At 43.9% G+C, this 17,602-nt stretch overlaps 1 protein-coding gene across 2 annotated transcripts in view; it reads right to left on the bottom strand.

Moving 5' to 3' along the window:
- Positions 1–17,602, bottom strand: part of Fhl2 (four and a half LIM domains 2) — a 69,715-nt gene that overhangs the window by 36,260 nt on the left and 15,853 nt on the right. Inside the window, exon 1 of one of the 2 annotated variants that reach the window (XM_028786822.1) lies at positions 3,289–3,548. The exons of the other annotated variant lie outside the window; for it this stretch is intronic. The gene's annotated coding sequence lies outside the window, so the exon portion shown is untranslated. Of the gene's footprint in view, positions 1–3,288; positions 3,549–17,602 lie in introns of those variants that run through there. 2 annotated transcript variants of the gene reach the window in all.

Here is a 17,602-nt window from a genome sequence, read left to right as displayed (position 1 = left end):
TCTATCTCCAAGTCTTCTTTAAGATCCCATCACAACAGTTATTCTCAAAACATGCTCATTCTGTCTCCACAAGACAGTCTCATGAATGAAGCCCAAAAGGACAGGCTGCTTCAGGTTCGTACATCTTACATTTGATAGAGGGAGATTGCACCAGATGGCTCAACCACTGCTTTCTAGGGTATGAACTGGTGACTGATATCAGCTTCCACATTCACAGAATGGAAGCCATGTATTCTCTCTCAGTAGGCTCCTTCTCTCTCTAAGGTACAAATCACTGGCAGGTTGGCCTTCATTTGCCTTGCCTTTCTATTCTAGTCCCATTACCTTACACAGACATCCACTGGCCTTTGCCTTTAGCTTCTCCCACTCCAGGAACAACTGCCCTCTTCCTTCTCATGGTAGCCCTTCTCTCTTGTGGTTCTGTCTCAGTGTTCCATATCAGTACCCAACTAGCATACCTCCTTGCACTCATTCACTGATTGTTCAACTGTCTCCAAAGATCGCATCAAGCACAGGTCTGTATCCTCTTTGACTGACAGTCTGGTTATATGACAAGTTATATTTGCTGGCTCCAAGGATACGTTCCAGCATCCTAAACTCTGCATCTTTCTGTTCAAATGGGTTTACTGAACTCAGTTCTGGAGATTCAAGGCCCTCACAGAGGAGGTAGAGGAAGAGAGGTCACATTGCCAAAGGAAGCAGAGGCTAAGAAAGATACCTGGAGGAACCACAAGGATGAGCCTTCTGCTGACTAGAGTTCCGCTCTTAAGATTTATTTCTTATATGTAGTATATATCTATATGAGTCCGTGTGGGTATCCACTGAATCCAGAAGATGTAAGATCTGTAGAAGCAGAAGTTACACGGAATTATGAGTTGTGAGCCAAACTCAGACCCTCTGTAATTACTCTTAACTGCTGAACCATCGCTCTTGCCCCTAGACTCCAGTTTTCAAAGGCCCTACTTCCCAACACTTACACAAGGATAACTAAACTTCCAACACATGAGTCTTGGAGAGAAATCATATCCAAATCACAGCTGGTTACAAATGGGGCAGGTGTTGTGGGGTGGTTTGAATCAAAACGATGCCATTGGCACATATGTTTGACCATATGTTCACTAGGGAGTAGAACTCTTTGAAAGGATTAGAAGAATTAGGAGGTATGGTCTTGTTGGAGGAAGTGTGTCTCTGGTGCTGAGACTTTGAGGTTTCAAAGCCTATGTCAGGCCAGACTCTCCAAGCTACCTGTGGATCATGATGTAGAACTTTCAGCTACTGCCCCAGTACCATATCTGCCTGTGTGCCATCATGTTCCCTGCCATGATGACAATGGACTAAGCCTTCAAAACTGTAAGCAAACCCTCAAGTAAATGCTTTCTTTGATGAGTTGGCTTGCTCGATACGCTGACTTAGACATGGTGTGTCAGGCTAGGTAGCCAGTTCTCAGCGTAGAACAGGGGTAGAATCCAGGCTTCTTGGCTTTCTGAGTTGTGTTTGTTTTAGTTGGTTGGGTTTTGTTTTTGATATACCTACTGCTGGACATTTCTGTCTGTAGTTAAAATATCACCCAATATTGAAGGGGTTTAAGAATCTTGGGTCAAAATATGTGGTAGAGGGCCTCAACAGAATATTCATTCAATGAGTCCCAGTAGAGAATAGAGGTCAGAACTCAGATTTCAAGCTATCTGGAGGCTGCTTTCAGGGCTGCAATCTATGGGCTGGGAACCTTTGGACAATAAAGTTACTTCGATCTTTCTATTTCAGTTTCATTATCTGTGAACAAGAAGCCTTAAAATCTACACATGCTGCTTATACTATGCAGGAGTTATCAAGTTCTCTGGAAGGAAACTGAGTCACCAATAGACTTGGCTCTGCTCCAGGTACATCTGCCAGCTAAGCCTTCTACATGCATCCATGTGAGGCCTTGGAGGCTGGGCTGGAAGGAGGCAGAACAAAAAGAAGCCACAACAGGGCCCCCCCTGCTACAAACTGCTCCATTAAAAACCAGGAGAGAACTGAATCTGAAAAAAGAATGAGGGAAAAATGTTTTAAATCTTGGTTTTATAAAACTTTAGTGAGGTTGGGAATTCTGAAACTTAATGCAAATTGGTTTTTATGGTGGTAGGGCGTTGAGGGGAAGGTTCTAGGTTACCATAGCTGCAGGATATGGTAGGTTACTCCTGCAATCTCAATGCTTTGGAGGCTGAGGAAGGAGGATAGGCACCAGTTTGAGGCTACCTAGGATGGCATGGTAAATTCTGGGCTTTCCTGGCTACAAAATGAAGCTTTATCTCAAACAACAAAAACAATGCCGCCACCCCCCACACACAGCCACACCCACAAACACGCTTTCTCTAATACATTACTGCAAAATTTGTACATAAACATAGTTGCACCACAACCTGAGACACATTTCGAGTCATGACTGTAAGTCCAAATTGTAGTTAATTACTTCCCAAAATATGTGTAAGAAAGTGAATGCCACAAGTTGGCTTTATGGAAGACAGCTGTATATTTCACAAAATGCTTGCTTTTTTGAGTTCCAGAGACACAACTGAAGACTATCGAGCAAATACGGCTAATTCTTCACTTAAAATCAGTAAAAGCTTACTAAGACTTTCTTTCCACAAGACTGAAATCTATCAGAATTCTTTTCATTTAAAAGTGTTGTTTTTCTTTTTTAACCTTATGGCTCAGGTTTTAATTTGGGGGATTAATCAAGATGTGTGGTCACAGGCAAACTCCTACTTTTCAAGGGAAATGCTTGACCATCCACGTGCTGACCAGTGTGTCACCTCCTTCCCATAGACTTCAGGGACCAGTTCCATTTCATCCCTGGGGAACTGGCCTGTGGGCAGTTCATCATCTCCCACTACCTGGCAGTGATCCAGCCCTACAGGGCTGCAACCCTTCCTCTGAACACCAGCGGCCCCTTCCCCACCATTTCCAAATTCGGCTTTCCTATGCTCAGGTCCTCCAACACTCATGATTCTGGTCCTTTCTGTCCCGCATCCGCTCTTCCTGGGGGTGTCTCCCTGTAGATAAACTCCCCATCCTGAGATCTCCCCTCAAGCCTTTTCTCCGGGCCCCCAGCCACATTTCCCGATCTACCATCTCCCTTTCCTCTCCTGGCTCCCTCTCTTTCCTCATCCTGGGTATCTCCTGCCCAGCTATGCTCTCCTCTCTCCCGGATTTGTCCTCTCCTTTTTGGGTCCCCCATCCCGGGTGTCCTCTGCAACAAGGGCTCTCCTATCGCCAGAATCTGTCTTCTCCGTTTTGGGTCCCTACCCTGATGCGGGTCTTCACAGCTCTGCTCGGGTCTCCGCCCCGCGGTCGGGGTGCGCTGACCACTGGGGTCTCTCCACGCGTCCTAGGGCAGCTGTCTGGTGGCGATCCCTGGGTCTCAAGCAGGGTTGGGGCCTGGGCGGCGGCAGGAGTACTCAAGCGCGGTGGGGCCGGGGTCTAGGGGAACCCAGAGGACTGTGAACCGGTGGCGGCGGCGGCAGCTCAGCAGGCGGAGTGCAGCCAGCGCTGCGCCCGCCCTCGAGAACCCCCGCCGAGTCATTTGACCATATAAGGACACACGCGCCGGGGCGGCGGGCTGGGCGCTCTGGTCAGGAGAGCCAGGCGCGGTGGCGAGCGCCCCTCGGCAGACCCGTCGTCGTCTGTTCCCCTGCTGACGCTACCATGGACCTTTTGTTTGACTTAACCTTCTTCCTTGCTTCCTGCTCTTTGGCGCACACTGTCAACCCTCACTACGCCCTGTCCTTGGCTCCAGGGCTAGTTGCTATGCAATGCAGAGAACTGTAGCCTCTGCCACCTAAGGGCAGAATGACGTGGGGCTAACGTCACCAGGACCCTCCTCTGTGTTCGGGGGTCCCATCAGGGTCGCAGCCTGGTCCAAGCATTTTCAGACTTGGGGTGGGGGTGGGGGGACGATGTGTGTGTGGTGCACACATTGACATGGCAGTCTTCTGGGCCTTACCTTGGAGACATGTGTCATCATGGAACGAACCAAACCAATGACCTAGAAAATCATCAATGAGTCTGTTCCACAAGGAAGTTCACTGAGAGAAGGTTCTATGCCCAACACTCAGGGCTAGAGAGCTGTTGGACATTCAGTGGCTCCCTCCTGGCAGAAAGAAAACTCTGGTCTTAATGTGTCCTTCACACTCTAAGTCAAGTTCCTCTGAAGAGTTGGTCTTTAGTAGGGGCACAAGACACTGTTGAACACGGTGTTGGGAGGCATATGGTATCCTCATGCATAGGAAAAGCAGCATCTGGTCTTGAGCAAATGGGTCCACATGCAGGCAGGTTGGAAGATGGGCAGGTGGAGAGGCAATGAAGGCCTGGGTAAGTGATTACTCAGTGTTGTGAGGTGATAGATGCCACTTATCAAGGAATTCATTTGGGTGCAGGGTCTGTGAAGGGATCTAGTTGGTCATCACTGAGATGGCATGGCCACCGGAAGACTGGGAAGTGGCTGGTCACAGTGCCTTCTCAGCTAGGAACTAGAGAGCAATGAGACCCGGTACTCAGTTTACCCAGCTCTTGAGAAGTGCTGTCCACCATGGGGGTCAGTCCTTCATCCTCAGTTAAACCTCTCTGGAACCAATCTGCAAAGATTCTTCTCAAGGTGTTGTCTCCTAGGTGATTCTAAATCCAGTCAAATGGACAGTGAAGAACCATCACGATGGTAGACGGTAGAAGTTATATGGGCAGGCATGTTATTTCCACCATTCGAGGGGAGCTGAGGGTAACACATTTTCCAGTAAAGGCAGGAAGAATTCTGTGGTGACTTTCTTCTGGTTGATACTTCCTGATTGGTGTCACCTGAGGGTCTTCATGGTGGATCTGAGAACTTGAGAGGCAACGGTGTTAGGATAACTGTAACGTAGTTAGCGTTGGCTGTATCTGGCCTCTCCAGGGATCCTCAGCCCCTTTTGGTGAAGTTAGTTATCTCAGTTAAATGATGAAGACTCTAGATGAGGTGAATTGTTTCTATATCGGCTGAGATTTGCATGGATGTCCATGAGGTAGCCAGGCCATGAGAGTATAAGATGGTAAATTCTTAACTCCTGTCACTCACTCAGGTGACTCCCTGGAGTTAACACTTTCCTCAGAGAAAAGTTCTTAATTAAAAGTTCTGAGAGTGAGCAAGCTGGGGTTGGACACAGGAAATCCGCCCCACTCCTGTCCCCATCTTAAAACTGAGGGATACCCTAACTGAATTCCCAATGATGGCCAAGGTACACTCTTAAATTTAAAGAAAATGGTACATAGACAGGCTAATAGTTTGGAGGCTACTAATGTTTATTTTCTATATGTAAGTTGCAAAATGGTTTAGGTCTCTGATGGTGAGTCTTAAGCCTCAGCTTTAAAATTTAGGTTCAAAGAGTAATAAAACACTGATTCTGCACTTATCCTTCTCTCCCCCCCCCCTTTTTTTGTTTTATTGCTTAAATTTTGTGAGCTATGTATTTGCTTTTATTCTTATTGATTTAATTAGTTGTGTAAATTTTCTTCTACTAACAACTACAGATGAGCTACATTGATTGTTAGGTTGCCTTCTTTTTTAACGTTTATTTATTTATTTATCTATTTATTTATTTAATGTAGTACACTGTCGCTGTCTTCAGACATACCAGAAGAGGGGATCGGATCCATTATAGATGGTTGTAAGCCACCATGTGGTTGCTGGGAATTGAACTCAGGACAGAAGAGCAGTCAGCTATCTTAACCTTTGAGCCATCTCTCCAATCCCCTGTGTTGCTTTCTTAATTAAAAGTTCTGTGATTTAGTTTTGTATTTTCCTTTTGACACTAGAGATATATGAAATAACCTCAATGATCACGTGACCAGGAAAATCCAGTCTCTCAAAATAGACTTGCCCCTTCCCATAAGAATGCCAAGGAAGGGGGATAAAGAACAAGTCAATGGACCAAAAACAAACAACACACAGTGAATCACAATTTATGTTTCGATTGTGATCACAGAACAGACAATTAAAAGAAGAAAATTTCATGAACCAATCTGGAAAACTTTGCTGTTGACAGGATATTTGACGATATTAATAAGTTATTTTGTTTTGTATGAAATCACATATACATGTTTTTTTTCCTTTTTAAAATGCCCTTACTTTTAAGAAACTTTCCCAATATATTGACCAGTAGAGTAACATGTCAGGGTTGGTTCAAGACAAATCAAGGCAGAGGAAGTAGACGGAGCCAACATGTATACATAAAAGTCTCACCAATGGAAGCTTGATGGTGAATGTTGAAATTTCATCCTATCTCTTTTTTCCCTTGGCTATGTCTGTAAAATCTCATGACGAAAAATGTCTTTAAATTTAAAATATACATACCGTTGGCCATTCCTAGCTTTTCCTCTTACAGAAACCTATCTTGTATGTACTTGTTCTTACGTAAAATGATAATGCACTCAAGAATAGTCACTGCGGAACTGTTTGCAATAGCAAAATACTGGACTAGATCAAGTGTCCGCCAGCAGGGAACTTGTTAAACACAGCATGGTACACTTTCAAATTATTTATGAGTATAGCTGTTAAAAATGCGGTAAGTATATTTACTGATTTAGCACGAGCTCCAAGACACAGTAACCAAGAAAAATAAAAGTGGAGAACATTTCCTAGATTGTAATCAATCATTTGTCTTTGGGACCAAGAAGAGGAGCAGCAATACATTCTTGTTTGTGACTGAGCCTGTGAAGTGGGGTTGGGAGGTCGGAGGGAAAGGAGACTAGTTTTTATTGCAGGTACTTTTATTTGTTTCCTGTGACATTCAAGGAACCCAAATGTGTTATCCATTAAAACATTTTAAATGTTTTAAAACTTGAAAAGGAGTAGGAAATCACTTAGAATTAGACAGAGTCAGAGGAGGTTGTCTGGAAACAGGAAGGTTAGACAATTTCTAAGTTTAATATCATCTAGACATAGTAACAACTCAAAGAATTATTTAAAAATAAAATTTAGGAGACAATCTGGATGCATGAACAAACCAGCTACTAAAAGATAACTTGCAACGACCTTTCTACAATGAATTCTTGAACCATTTTGATTTGATGGTTTTGTATCACACTGGATAAAACATTCTGGAAAATATATATTCTACTATGGATGTCTAGAGCCCTGAATTCAGTCCTGTACCTGAACACCCTACCTGTGATGAGATCTCTGACCTCAAGTAAGCTCTGAGGCTTCCTCGACTTCAATTTACTTATTTGCAACATGGCCTAATTAATATCTAGTTTAAGGAATTATTGTGGAGGTCTGAAGTTTCTAGCGGTCTTGCACATACACCAGTTAGGACCAAACAGTGCAATGTTTAACACACAGCAGGTCATTAGTAAACAGTAGCTCTTATTTAAGGGTAAAGGGGTGATAAATCCAAGAATAAGAAGCATATACTCATAGGGAAGGAGATTAAGACTTAGCTCCTGTTCTAAAAATGGAAGTTTCGCTTCTGCTTGAAAAAAAAAAAAAAACGCTGCTGTAGATAAAAGGCTAGTTTGTTAAAGGAAAAGAAATCAGAAGGTAGTCTAATTCCCCAAGCAGAACCAAGCCACAACAAAGGCAAGTGAAAGGTTATTGAGTTCTCTTGTTTATTACAGTGGGCCTGTAATTCTGTTGCCAGCCAACCACTCTCTGGGCCCTGGGGCCACACAGCTGGGGAAGCTGGAGGGAATGAGCTCCTAGCTGCAGCTGCACGTCTCACGATGCTTGGAAACCATGTGAGAGGGCAAGTCCTTTGGGAAGCAGCTCTCCAGGTGATCCCAGAAGGGCTTTGAGTGAAACAACTCCTTGGAATTTCTAAGGCCTGGGGTAGGGTACTGAAACCCCATGTCCATTTCAGGAAGAAGGGAGGGAGAACAGAGGCAGAACTGTTGGGAACTCTAAAACCCAGCCTCATGTATCACATCCTCTGGTCATGGGAGTAAATACAGACAGAAACTTCACTAAATCAAGAGGTTCAGTCTGTGGGTCGGAGTGATCCAATGGTGACTTTAGATTGGCCTGTACCAGCTCGAAGACAGACTATCTGAGGCAGGTGAATGCTATCACCTGGTGGCAAGCTAGCTAGTGTGAGAGTCTGGCTGCAACCCTACCTGTGAGGAGTAGACTGGCATTGCCTTCAGATGGTGATCACTCCATGGGGACCATGAGGACGTCATCACCACCGGAAGGGCACAAACACATGAAACAGATCCAGGAGACAGACCTCCCTATATGGGTTTCACTGACTGACCCTCAGCACTGGAAAACGTTGAGAGCACATTTGTCCCTTGGAAGAGAGATTTTCTCCCACGTAGACGTCTCCACTCAACCTTGGGCAGGAAGCTGCCTGGATGACTCAGCCCTGATTCAGAGCTCAACTTCCAGTTGCCTCACATGGTTGGAAGGTGAGTAAGTGTCTAGGATCAGAAAGCCAGGAGAAGCAACAGGAGGGATCAAAACCCATGCCCTCTCCACCCGAGGATTCTGAGGCAGGTGTCTGCATGCATCAAGAAGACACAGAACCAGATCCTGGTGTGGTGGATCAGCAGGTTCTACATGCTTTCTAAAAAAGCACTATTTGCCCTGCTCAGCAGGAAAACCAGACAGTTGACAGGGCAGCAGTCTTCTCAGAGTTTATGCAAATAAGGACTCTCTAAAGTTTCCTCCAACAAAAGGGAGGAGTTCCCATCTTCTACTCCTAGAACCCACACATTTGCCTGAGATTCCCAAGATAAGGTCACCATTCCACCAAGGGCCACCTTTCAGGCTCTGCTAAGGAGGGAGACGCTGGGCTCTCCGGGAAGCACATTCCATATCCCATTTCTTTTCTCTCTCTCTTTCACAAACGTAGTTAATGGATGCAAAATAGTCAGTGTTTGAAGCCTCAAAACACGTCTGACTCCCAGCCAAACCCACAAATGACTCTATGATTCTGAGTTTTCCATGGGTGGTTAAAGCTTGCTTGGAACGCTGGGTGCAAGTTTCCACTGTGGCTTTGACAGGACACAGAGAAAGACTCTGATTGGCTGAACCACCAAAGGGAAGAAAAAAAAAAAACCCAAAAACCTCTGGCATCGAAGTTCCGTCCTGTCAGCGAACGTTGGACTCATGAGAGTTTTCCTGGTGCAGACCCTGAAAACATGCACTCTTGCTTTTCACTTGAAATCTCAAAGAGTAACAAAACTTGCTACCACGAACTGCATGTTTGAGACCCCTCTGTAGTTTGCTCTTAGGCCTTTTCTGGAGAGACTTATTCACCTTTCAGTTTGCCTTCTTTGGCTGTTTTACTCTCTCTTGCTCTGGTCAAGACACCTCAAAACACTCGCACATGTGGCCTGTGACCATTCATCCCTGCATCCCTGAAACGTGACAATTCCTTGTTCCTGGGATGTTTACTTAAGCCGCACTAAAACCATTTCCCTCTATGGAGTAATTTTGAGTCTGACTTGAAACTTTGAGATCTCACTGTCTCCTTCTCGCTGGCAGACAATCTGAATAATCTGTCCAAGAAGCTCTGGGACAGCCTGGCTAAAGGAGGGAGTGGCTAAACTCAGTACCGAAAAGTATGGGGCCCTGGTAACTTTCTGTCACTACAGAGAAAATTAGTTTGGCTCAGGGTTTTGAGTGTTCTTGATTATCGTCATTACGTGGGCCTATGCCGAGGCTTTATCTCAGCATGGTGTGATAAAACTGTCGATTTCAGGGTGAAGGAGCAAGAGAATCAGGGTCTGGGACCTCCTGATCCCCTTCAAGGACATCCTTAGCCCTCTTCTGGGAACCAGGGCTTAGTTGTTAGTGTTTTTGTTTGTTTGGTTGTTGTTGTTTTATCATTTTAAGTTCCAGGTATACAACTCAAGTTTTGTATGTGTTAGGCAAGAGTTTCTACTGAGCTATCCCCAAGTCTTGGGGACCAAGATTCTAGCACATGGGCTTTAGGGGACATATGAGATCCAAGTGTAGTAAAGAAGTGTGTGTGACTCAGATAAGTCCTTCTCTTTTCTCTTCTTTACCTCACCTGTGAGACAAAGGGAGACGTGCCTCTCTTTTTACCTTATGAAAAGAGATCTTTTTGTAAGAGATTGATCTTTTCTTCAATCCATTTTACAGTTAGGTTTCAATGGGAACATCACTGGAAAGCTCCCCTGTGGATAATTCTGCCCTGGAAGGAAGTTAGCTATACATGTCTTCAGTTCTCCCAGTAAGAAAATGAAGGACAATCTTCTCCCTAGTTTGGAAGATCCTTTAAAATTGGGCCTAGGAGTCATGGCAGAGCTTTCTGGAACAACTAAGTTTCTTTTTACCTCATAGTACTGGGTAATTGACTGTTGGAATACCAGGAATATATTTTCTAAAATGTGAAACTTTCAACATCTTCAGGGCTGATTCCCACTCAAGCACTGTAGTGATCTAGGAGTTGCCCTGAGATCTACTTTGCAAACAGATGGACTCCAAGCTGATTAGGAAAGCTTGGTGGCATCATACTTGGGCTTGGGAGTAATTACTCCTGCATTAAGAGAAGTAGCCTCCGGGTCACAGCGTTTGTAGGTGCTTCAGGGAGCCAAGAGGAAGGCTGCTGGAAAGTTGCCTGTGGGAACGTCTGAATCCACGTCTGAATCCACCTATTCTAGAGCATAGCTGCTGCCTGCCCACTCCCAGCACTGCCTTCCCCAGCTCTACTCAATCCCAGAAAAGTTTGCTCAGAGGGGCTTCCAGGTGTCCCCAGTCTACAGACGAGCCCTCTCTTCATTTCTGAGACCCAAATCTGAATTCACGATTTTACTTTCCACAAGAGTCACATTAATTGCCTATTGCTCATTTTTTAAAGAGTTTGTCTATGCAAATGAGAACATATAAAATGAAGCAAGAAACCCTTCTCCCCAACACAGCTTCTCTGAGATTCTCCTCTGTCTAACGGCACAAGCACGCAATATGGGTCACTGTACAGGCAGGTGTATGATCCTAGCCCAACAGCTCAGCCATAGCTTCCTGAGACCTCCTGAGCCTTAGACTGAGTTTCTGATAGTCTGTGAGCAGAGGTGGGACAGACAGAAGCTCTCACACCTGCCTTCACCCGACCAATCTTATAGCACACGCACTTGGACTGAGAGACTGAAGTTATGAACAGAAAACACTGGCAAATGTAGGCGGGACCAGAAGGTTTATACATCCCTTGCCTGGCCCTCTGCACCGACAGATACCATGAGGGTTTCCAAATTCAATAATCCAACTTTGATTTCAGCACTGGGGTTACGTTCTAGCTCAGGAAAGGCTTCTTACCTTCTGCTACTGGAAGACTGTAGAATCTTCAGGAAGGAAATATTGGGAAGATTCCAGGCCACTGACGGTGTTTTCTTAAAGGAGATTGGGGGAGTCTAGCTCTTTCTGCTTCCATTCTTTCTTCTCAGCCAGGAAGTGATCAGCTTGCTCCAGTATACTGTCCCTGCTTTGATGTACCGCCTTACCACAGGCCAAAACAATAGAGCTTGACCGTTGTGATACTCCTGTCTCAGGGCCTATCTAGATTCTCTGTCTGACAAAGAGGCAGAGAAATGGGTATAAAACCTATCATGGAGCTGCCTCAAGGCTAGTTTTTTTTTTTTTATTTTTGGGACCCTCAGGCGTTTGTGTGAACTAGATGCAGAAGCATAGGGCACCCTTTTCTATGGCAGCAGATACCAAAGCCATGACCAGGAGCAGGACCTACCCCAGTGTCTCTGCCAGAACAAGTCTGCACATGCCTAGTTCCTAGACAGGGTCTGCGTCCCATTACTGAATGAAGGGATGTTACATAGATCAGGGATCATAGGGACTCAGCCCTGTTACCATCTGCACTCAGGTGGAGCTAGAAGCAAGTCTGTGGTTTTGAAGAAGGCAGGACTCTGAGTATGGGGCTGGGATACAGGAAACTTGGTAACCTGGGTAGGAACCAGGATCTGATTAAAGGTGGGAGGGTAGTTTTATCTCTGAGATGAAATCAGGGCCAGGCAGCTGGCCAGCTGGAAGGGAAGCTGGGAAGGCTAAACCCAGGGTGACTTCACTGGCAACTCCTCCACCTTCTAGTAGCTTCATTTGCCTTCTTCCCTTTGTAGTCTCTTCAGAGACTGTGTTCTACACTCTCATGTAAGCAAAGTGAAGCATTTTCTTTGCATCTAGTGGGTCTGTGGCTACTCTTCGTGGCTATTTTCATCAACCATCTCTAATGTACCAGTGCCTCAGTAGGACTTGCTCTGATCCTTGGCAAGCTATCTGCCAGCAGGTTTATTAGGGTGAAACCATTTGAAGTCTATTTTGATTGCTAATCTCTGAGAAAACAGGTCACACATTGTACTGCTGGTTGGTGGTGGTATCCAAAACCAACACTGGCCTGTGTTTCTCAGGCAAGAAGGATTCTTGGCTCAGGCTCCAAGAGAAGTGTGTGGTATGTATGCCTTCTTGTATCAGCTTGTGCTCTGTTGTGCTGGCAGCCAGAGGGTCCACATAGGTGGGAAAAAATGTTGTAGAATGTAAGACAGGGAGCTGGGAGATTCTTGATCCCTTTAGATCTGCCTTAGCAATGCTAAAGAGCTAGTCAGGGGAAAGTCAAAGCTGTGGCTCCTGGCATAAGGGAGAGCGATGGGATAGGAACTTGCTAGATGTTTTTAGGAAGCTACATACCAGATAATAAACCCATCTCACATAAGAAGCAATGGGACCCATACACAGAAGGGGCTGGAGTGCTTCAAGTTCATTTCATTGATTACTGAGTCTCCAACATTTTCTCCTAAACCTACAGCTGTGTACTGAATTGCCACGAAACTCAAAGGGGAACAATAACATGAACAAACACTCAAGGAATGAAAGTAAGCCACACAGTGCCCTCTCTCCTTGAGACACCTATAACCATCTACTCTGATTTCGGCTTAAAAACCAATCCTAAATGAAGTCAGGCCGGCACTCACTCTATCCTAAAATGTACACAAAATTATGTGTGTATATTTAAATTATGTTAGTGTATATTTCTTGTATTGTTTTAAAATGTAATTTAAAAACCCAAATTATAACTCTGAGAGAAGTATCAATATCAGTACTGTCTCACTCACAGACAATTTTTAAGATGTTAAACTGTGGGGTACAAGGTCTTTGTTTCATTAGCCCTTTTCAAGCATGGCCTAGTGAATCTTATCTCTTATTCCTGGTTTTAATTGGAGTCCTTTATTTCTGATGCACACAGAGTCCTCATCTTTGGGATGAATAGCATGAGAATAATGTCAGAACATGGGGCTACTTTGACATTCACAGTGCATAAGGCCAAGGATAGGGTTCAGAGGCAAAACCATTGCTTAACATGCTTTAGGCTTTGAGTTCCATCTCTAGAAGGATAACAATGACAAGGCGGGCTCCTATAACACCCTTCCAGGAATCTGCTATTTACTAAGTGACTCATGGTCACAGTTCCACACCAAGATGAGTAAATCTCCCTCCATCCACTTCAAGTGTGACTAGAAGGAACAAAGCGAGCTGAGTAAAGCTGAAACTCCAGTAAGTTCTGGTCAGGACTAAGATATGGAAGGCATATCCCACTTCTGAATATATATCTAGAAGCCCCCACGTCAGGTTCTGTACCTACTCACAGAAGTACCCATGACTGCAAGAGGTGTATATATCTGGAGTGTCCATAGATAGATGGATGGATGAGCGAACTACGGCATATACAATGGAATGATACACACAATAAAGCATTATGGAGTCCTAAAACAGCAGGGAGTTCTGACACATGCTACAACATAGGTAAAACCGGAGGACAGTGTGTTAAGTGCAATAAGCCAGTCACAAAAAAAAACAAATCCACAAAGCAGCCGGATTCACAAAGATAGGAAGAGCAGAGAGTAGGTGGGGATGGTAATGGTGGAAATGGATAAAGAGTTCCATTTTTAGAAAATGAAAAAGTCATCCAGTTGATATGTTAGGTTCAAGTACACAGTGGCCGAAGTGGACATTTAATAGTGATTAGGAAGGTGGGGGAAAAATGAGGCAAGTGCATGTATGTAAAGCCATGGAAACACAGGCAGAGCCCTCAGCCAGACCCAAGAGTCTCTACAGTGCTCAATTTTATGTGTTGACTTGATTGGAATCCTGAGTAGAGGGCTACTTGGCCAAACCTTATTCTAGAGTTGTGGGTGAGATGGACACTTGGCTAGTCAGCTTTCTGATACTAAGATGGAATAACCAAGAGGATCAGCTTAAAAAGAGAAGAGGTTTATTTTGACTCGTGGTTTCAAAGGATTCAGTCCACAGTCACTTGGCTCTGTTGTTTGGGATCTGTGATGAGACAGAGGCCTATGGCAGAGGAATATGAAAAAGGGAGATGCTCACCTCATGATGACCAGGAAGCAACAAGAAAAAAAAGGAGCTAAATTTGGAAAAAAGAGAGTGTGACTTCAATGAGACATTCATGGGCACTTGCTAATAGCCTAACTTTCTACCATTCCTAAAACATTCGCCATTTTCCAAAAGTGCTTTCAACTGGGGACTTTTTTTTTTCAATACACGAACCAGTGGGGAAATATTTAATATTCAAACATAACAGCATTTGAATTTTCATGACAATTAAAGCAATTTAGCTTTTATTTTGTTAATGTCCTCAAACCAATTAGAGCCTGGATAGAACAAAGTCTGACCTACCCAGAGGAGGAGAAAATTCTTTCTGCCTGACATCTCTAGGCTGGATCATCGGGCTTCTCATTCGCTGAAATGGAAACTCAGCAGCTCCTGTGTCCCAAGCCTGCCCATTCTCACCAAGTTAACTCTCCCTTTCCCATTTCTCAGGCTCAAAGCTCCCTTTGGCTTTCGGCTTATTGACTCAGTTGCTGACTCTGGGATTTGTCAGCTGCCACAATAGTGTAAAGCATTGTGTGTGCACATGCATAGAGTCATCTCTCAGTATTACAGAGAGATTGGCCCCAGGAGCTCCTTCAGGATACCAAAATCTGCAGGGAGTTGACTTTCTTATATTAAAATGGTATATAGTATTTGCAATATAACCAAGGAGTGTTATGCAAGGGCAAATAATTTAAATCATCCCCAGATGGTTTATAATACCTAATATTCAAAATACCTAAATGCTTTACAATAGTGTTTCTCTAGATTATTTAGGCGATAATGGCAAGGGACCAAAAGTCTGCACATGTTCAGGAAAGAGACGGGGAGAGGAAGAGGGAGAGGGAAAAAGAGAAGGAGATCATCTGTTCTTCCAACCCCAGAACAACAACAACAATAAAATAAAACACAAGAAAAACTCATCAGAAATAAAAGCATCCTAAGAGTGGAGCAGAGCACCCATGATGGATAGAAGCCATATGTAGGCTCCAGCAGACACTACAATAGTGTAATTGAGAGCATCATTATTTGTATACATGATCACAGAGTGTCTGTCCACTTTCGAGTATATATTGAACAATGGCATTTGTCATAGATGTTTGTTGACCACAAGAACTACATAGTAAGACCCCCATTGCTGAAGATATCTCATACGTTGGTTGCAGGACATAGAGAAGAAAAGCTGGAACCAGAATGGAAGGTTCCATCTGCTGGCTAGTTTACATATGGCAGATGGTGCTGAAAAGGCTCCTGGGGGTAAATTGTCACCAGGAGTCTTATTCGGCTATGGAGTCTGCATATTATGCTACTGGTGTACCAGGTAAAAAGTGCCCACTGGTGAAATGGTGACAAATCACTAGGTACACTTCACAGGAGGGAATCCATGTCTAGTTCTGTAAACCTAGTCTAAAGCCTGTGGCTGGAGAGATCATAGGCTCTAGTGGAAAAGCTACTGCCTTGCTATTGCTAAATGGACATATTGTTCCCATCACTACTTAAATAACTGTATTTATACAAATAGATTAGTGCCACCATCATCTTTAAGAGAAAGTTCTTTATGTAGAGGGCAGCAATAACTCAAAGCTTCTACATGGTCAAAGTACTGAGATTAAGGAATTGTTGGATATTCAGCCACAAATGGGACATCTATATCACCCCCTTCAAGGCTCCAGGAATATCATGGAAGTCTGGGAAGAATGTAAGAGCCCAGAGTAGGGGGAAAGTAAAGTAGAATTCTATATTCAGATTATGACATGGCTCTTACAGTCTTGAATTCAGAACAGTTGAGATATTGACAAAATCAATATAAGACTGAGCCCGTTTCTCTGGGTTCTTGAGCCCACTGATCCCCAGAACCTATAGGTAGATGACAGTAGCTAGGAGGAATGGGCTCAAGGCTTCCCCACCTTTCTCTAAATATCTATAGACAGGGGACAGAGGGAGGGAGAGAGATATTTCCAATGGTGTACACACTAGCAAAGAACTCATACTTCTGTAAATAATTGCTCAACTATAACACTGTAATTAATCCTAGTGAAATATATTGGAATGTCGATAGATAGATAGATAGATAGATAGATAGATAGATAGATAGATAGATAGATAAAATTAAGATGTGAAAGTTGAGAGGAACTGGGAAAGAAGTGGAAAGGGTCCAGCAAGAGCTAAAGGAGAATTGGAGATAGTAGGGGGTGAATATGGGAAATGCTGTGTATGAAAACACCATAATGAAATCCATCATATGTATTCAACATGTACTAATAAAAAGTGAAAATAATGCTTGTCGGTAGTGTAATTTGGTAACACTTTTAAATGGAGGGAAGGTGATTCATGCCGGGCAGTGGAACATGTCTACCCTGACAGAATCAGAAGAACAGAAATTACCTCTGTGAAAAATCACACCAGAATGTGTTGGTGAAGTGAGTCAGCTGAAAAGATACTCCTAAAAATAGAACACAAAGACAAAACAAAAAGTAAACGAATCAAAGTTCTTACGATCACAGCCCTCTGTCTACCTGAGTGCTTCCACAGCAGAATTGCTCTGACAGAACACACTTCATGGTGACAGCACAGCCTATGATTTGCACTTGGCAGGATTAGCCAAGCCAAGGAACACATTTGCAACTCAGCACTGTATATAACAGACTGGAATGAAGAGCATAAAGAATGTGTGGAAACATAGTTCGTTTCATTAAGCCATGCACTGCCTAACTCTCCCACTCCCAACCAAAGTCTTTGGCATAACCTTCAAGGAGAGGTGCCTTATTCATTTTACTGATCACACTTACCCAGCAGGCTTTTTTGTCTGTATACATTGGGAAGGCAAACATGCAGATATGTAAAAGGCCACTAAAAAGGACCAGGATGTACCATCATCCCCAGCATCATCTCTAGTCTGATGTAACAGTTATTTTGAGCCTAAGACATTTAAGAAGGACTAAAAGCAGAAAGAACATTCTGCCACCTCTGCTCCCCATCTGTGTAAAAACATGAATTTCCCTTTGTGCCTGCCTCCTTCCCGAATCATCAGAACAGCCCTCAGGGTACCATGGAGGTCTGTACAACAAACGTCTCTTCCTCTAATTTCCCCTCCCACAATTCACTATTCCTAGAAGCCCAACACTTTTTCCTTTGTTTAAAAAAGAAAAAAAACACATAAATTCATTGTTGGTTTTTTTAAAATAGGCTAAAATTCCAAGGTCTGGCCCCTTCTTTGGCTTTTCATTCTGCTGT

Source organism: Grammomys surdaster, unplaced genomic scaffold (genome assembly GCF_004785775.1).
Source record: "Grammomys surdaster isolate TR1022 unplaced genomic scaffold, NIH_TR_1.0 125600, whole genome shotgun sequence".
NCBI classification, from domain to species: Eukaryota; Metazoa; Chordata; class Mammalia; order Rodentia; family Muridae; genus Grammomys; species Grammomys surdaster.
The sequence above is the reverse complement of the archived record's forward strand: the minus strand, read 5'-3'. Positions and strand labels throughout refer to the sequence as shown.